The 5,333-nt window shown below is 41.0% G+C and overlaps 1 pseudogene; it reads left to right on the top strand.

Annotated features, from left to right (window-relative positions):
• Nucleotides 1–2,327: 2,327 nt before the first annotated feature.
• LOC136154121 (ARL14 effector protein-like pseudogene) lies at nucleotides 2,328–2,903 on the top strand (annotated as a pseudogene).
• Nucleotides 2,904–5,333: the final 2,430 nt, after the last annotated feature.

Here is a 5,333-nt window from a genome sequence, read left to right as displayed (position 1 = left end):
CTCTACCAGTCTTGATGCCTGTTTCTAAAACAAATACTGTGCCTTAAAATTGGCCTACACAGATATTTTGCTTAATTGAAGAGTGAAAGATTTTTACCCCAATTTATTCAGTCTTGTAAAGGCCACTGCTTGAAGGACTCTGGACTTGTGTGTGCAATTGTTACTGCAATAAATAGGGCACAATTCCTAGGGTATATGATATACTCTTCATCAGTATTTGTTGAATGAATGAAAAAAAATAGTGGTTTTAGACTGTATTATGGTGGCAGATTTGCAAATGCACACACTCACTGTTTTTTCCCATTATGGGAATGAACCAGAATTCTTTAAGATGTAAAACTTAGTTCTGGAGAGGGACTGGCAACCCACTCCAATATTCTTGCCTGGAAAATGGACAGAGGAGCCTGAAGGGCTGTACTTCATGCGGTTGCAAAGACTTGGACAGAACTAAGTGACTGAGCAACTCACTAAACTCGGGGGAGGGGGGTGGCGCAGAAAAATGATATCAAGGTTAGTTCTAAATAGGGATGCCTCTATTGATATTTGATTATTATGAACCCCACCCCCCATAGGGTTCTCTGAATCTGAACTGGAGCACCATTACCTGTCCTTGCAGTGAGCTACAGATAATTGATCTCTCCAGTGGAGATTGCCAAACCTTTGCGGGCAGAAACCTGGTCTTATATCATCTTTGAAGTTCTAACTGCACCTAATTTAGGGCATACCCATAGAGAAGGTACTTTTATTATCCCCACGTTCAGATGAGGAAACTGAGGTGAAGCAACTGAAGTCATCTTAAGTTAAAGTCAGACAGTGGTGAAGACAGTGCTAGTGTCTGATCCCTGGCAGTGTGATGCCTGAGGCGCCTCTGCCTAGGGCAATGTAGCACAAAGATAGCTGCTACCCCTTTTTTTTCCCCCAAAAAAGTAAGATGAGTAGTTAACCATGAAATTAGAACTCAAAGAATAAGAGTAATGAAAAAACTAAATGTTCTAGACTTGCCAAGATATTGGAGTAACTTAGATAGAAATTATGAAACTGTATTATTTCTGTCCTGGGTATTTAGTCAACAAGATCCTGGCAAATAAATCCAATTGAAGAGAGAGACTTAGAGGAATCATTTGCTTTTCCCTCTCTGTAGATACTACATTCTTCAAGTGACAAGGAAGACCTAAAAGGGAACCTGTTGTGTGAAATTAGTAGTATGTATCAAACAGAGTGTGGCCAGTCTTCTGGAATTGCTTGAAACTCTCCAATGAGAAGCAAAGGGAATTTTTTCTCTAGTATGGTGATCTTCTCACAGCTGATGCCCCATCCTCTGTCTCTCTCACTTTTAGCCAGTTTGCTTCTTGAAGCTAGGCAGACCATCCTTAAAGAAATGGGCGTCCTCTGCCTCTCTACTCTAAATTATTAGTAGTTTGGGAAGTTTGTGGAGTCTGTAGGACGTGGGCCAATTAGGAGAGAAACAGAGAGATGGAGGGGAGTGGTGAGGGACGAGACATACCCATGGAGACAATGAGACATGGAGAGAGGTGAAATGACACTGAGAGTCCTTGAGAGTGTACTGACTTTAGAAAGCCTTTTAAAAACCAATCACTAATTCAATATGATTAATTACCTTAAAGTAGCTTGTAGAGTGTTTCCTGAGAAGTGGAGGTCACTTCAAACGAAATAAACCACAGCTAATGTGCTGACGTTTTAAAGAGAAAAGGCAATTGCTAAAATGACTATCCGATTTCCATTACTTACTACAGTCATTAGAAACAGGGAATATGTTTATTGATCTGAAGTGGTCCAAACTGTGTTTTCTTTGTTCAAACCAATTTAGCGGGAGGAAAAGTCAAGAGTTTGCCTTGTGTGGGGGTGTTGGGGGGGGGAGCATTGCAGAGAGAAAGAGAATCTTTACATAAAAAACTGTTGTTTTTTTATCCTAGGGCCACTCACCTAAGAAGAATAACTGGATTTCTGTTAAAGCAAAGCAATTTTTGCCCCTGATCGCTATTGGTTTAGGTCTAGGCCCTTGAGACTCAAAGTAGGTTTGGAATTAGCAGTATCAGTACAATCTGGGCATACATTAGAAAGATAGACTCTCTGGCCCCACCCCAGTCCTAACTGAATCATAATCTAGTTTTTAACAAGAAGTTTCATGATTCATATGCACATTAATGTTTGAGAAGTACTAGTCTCTGCAAACATGAATGGTTATTTAAACATGTGATAGAAAAAAGAGATGGTGAAGTAAAGGAGGAAAAACTATCTGGTAAAAGCACTTTTGTCCAAAGATTTGTTGGTGCTGAGAAACTTGCTTCTATCCACTTAATCCAGGTTTGAAGTGAAAACTTAACAGGCCCATTCTGGAAAGACGTTTACCAGATCCAGCGTCCTCATGGTTGAATGAGCCACCACAAATGGTTGCTGACTTTGTTTGTGTCCCCAGGTGAGCAGAAATGAGTGAACAAGCAGAAAAAAGCAGTTCCGTGCGAGAGAGACCTGCACGTCAACGTTCTCCTGAGAGAGCCAGTGAGATGGAGGAGAAGAAAATGAAACAGCTGGACCGGCAGTTAAAATGGTTGACATTTCGAAACCCCGGGCCTCAGATCGCCAACTTTAATCCTGGAATAAGGCAGCAGCAGAAGAATGAGCCAATGTCAAAGAAGAGTGAGGTTTCTCCTCCAAAGCGCGAAGCCAAGAAGTATGATGGAAAGGGCAGGCTCCTCGTCAATCAGGCTGACCTGTGTGATTGCCTCGATGAAGATTGCCCGGGTTGCTTCTACCCGTGCCCCAAGTGTAACTCCACCAAGTGCGGGCCCACGTGCCGCCGCAACCGCCGCTGGGCCTACACCAGCATGCTCGATGAGAATGGGGAGGTCATCAGCACGATGCCATTCGACGTCTCCGACTAGGAGCAGCCCTCCAGGCTGATCAAGTTTCTCTTCCTTGCAGTTAAACCAGCCTCTTTCTCCTGGGTGAATTTTAGGACTGGGGGAAAAAAGTTTGAAAAATACAGTTTAGACTAGTTAGTGTTCTCTGAAGCCATAGAACCCTGTGTAACACGCTGTCCTTCTCTAACCTTCCTGCTGTGACGACTCAAATTCCTCCCCTGGTAACAAGCAACTCAGTTGCTACTCTGCTCTCAGATTAAAAATCCCTTTCCTCTTTGCTGATACCTTAGGAGATGGAGTATTAGGATTTTTAGACTTCTGTAGCTGAGAGCTTATCTTGACATGGAACATATGTTTATAATAGCTAGTTACCATTAGGATCTTACACATTATCAATTCTAAATCAGAATTGCTATTTGGATTAACTTGGCACTGCATACTTGTAGTCTCATTTTTTATTATTACTGTTTTAACAATACTAAAATGAAATTTGTTTTTTTTTAAAAAAAGCTTAATAGGCCCCATGGCCACATGGCCCAGTATATGAGCACAAAAGCAGAGAGTCAATTTAAGTGATATCCAAAATGCCAACTGGAAGCAGACCTCAAAGGACAAATTTTAATCTAGTTGTTACATACAAATGATTTAAAAGCATTTTTTTGGCAGCTAAGCTTACCAGCCACACAGAACTGGCCAAGGTGCTACAAAATTCCTAAGGCCTAAGTTGCATTTGGTCTTGGAGGTACAGGATTTAAGAACATTCAGCTAGAGTTTCTGCTGACCTCAGTGAAGATACCATCTCAGAAGACTGATGTGAAATATCTGGGCCAGGTTTGGCAGCTATTGTGCAAAACTGGTTTTAGGGAAAATCTCTATGAAAATGTTCACACCCACAGCATCATCGGGAAAGTTTCTCTTCAGTCATCTTTGACACCAAGTTTTATTCAAATGATCTGTAAGAAGAAAGTTGCTTTTCCACTTTTCCATGTTTACTGCTCAGGAACATTTAATTGCTTCTTCTGAAGCTTTGGATTCGGCACAAAGAGACTTTCCACTGAACACAGTTGTGCAGGCACTGGCTGAGGCTGCAGATGTAATGGGCTAAAAATAGACAAAAAGCCCCTATCTCTATTCCACCAAATGGCCATGTATGTTTACCCACTAGAAAATATTCACCTGAGGCCACTTTTGCCTCTGACTAACTCACCCAAAATTTCTGTGTGGCAAGTTCATTAATAAAAAGCATTTAATTTTCCTTACTTTGATTTTTGTGTGTGTGAGAAAGTGTGTGTCTTTTAGACCCAAGAGAAAAAAACAACTTTTCCCCCTTCCCTGAAGCAAAACCAAGTTTTGTTCTTTGGCAAACACCAGTCACGTTCCATCAGAAATCCTGATAATAGTGATACTATGTTGGTGCAAAAGTTTTGCTTCATCCGCCATATTCACCTGACCTCTTGCCAACCGCCCACCACTTCTTCAGGCATCTTGACAACTTTTTGTGGGGGAGATGCTTCCACAACCAGCAGGAGGCAGAAAATGATTTCCAAGAATTTAATCAAATCCTGAAGCACGGATTTTTTAAAAATCATTCATTTTTAAAATTTCTTTTTTAATTGAAGGATAATTGCTTTACAGAATTTTGTTGTTTTCTGTCAAACCTCCACATGAATCAGCCTTAAGTATACATATGTCCCCTCCCTCTTGAACCTCCCTCTCATCTCCCTCCCCATCCCACCCCTCTAGGTTGGTACAGAGACCCTGTTTGAGATCCCTGAGATATACAGCAAATTTGCCTTGGCTATCTATTTTGCATATGGTAATGTAAGATTCCATGTTACTCTCTCCATTCATCTCACCCTCTCCTGCCTTCTCTCCATGTCCATAAGTCTGTTCTCTGTGTCTCTTTCTCCATTGCAGCCCTGGAGATAAATTTTTGGTACCATCTTTCTAGATTCCATATATATGTGTCAGTATATGATATTTCTCTTTCTCTTTCTAACTTTCTTCACTCTGTATAATAGGCTCTAGGTTCATCTACCTCATTGGAACTGACTCAAATATGTTCCTTTTATGGCTGAGTAATATTCCCTTGTATATATGTATCACTACTTCTTTATCCATTCATCTGTTGGTGGACATCTATGTTGCTTCCATGTCCTAGCTCTTGTAAATAGTGCTGCAGTGAACATTGGGGTACCTGTGTCTTTTTCAACTTTGGTTTCCTCAGGGTATATGCCTACGAGTGGGATTGTTGGGTTTTAGGGTGGTTTTATTTCTAATTTTTAAAGGAATCTCCATACCATCTTCCATAGTGACTGTATGAATTTACATTCCCACCAACAGTGCAAGTGTTTATCCACACCCTCTCCTGTTTGTAGACTTTTTGACGAGGGCCATTTTGACTGGTGTGATGTGATACTTCATTGTAGTTTTGATTTGCCTATCTCTAAT

This window comes from Muntiacus reevesi, chromosome X (genome assembly GCF_963930625.1).
Source record: "Muntiacus reevesi chromosome X, mMunRee1.1, whole genome shotgun sequence".
Classification (NCBI taxonomy): domain Eukaryota; kingdom Metazoa; phylum Chordata; class Mammalia; order Artiodactyla; family Cervidae; genus Muntiacus; species Muntiacus reevesi.
Note: the sequence above shows the minus strand (reverse complement) of the source record. Positions and strands in the feature narration are given on the sequence as shown.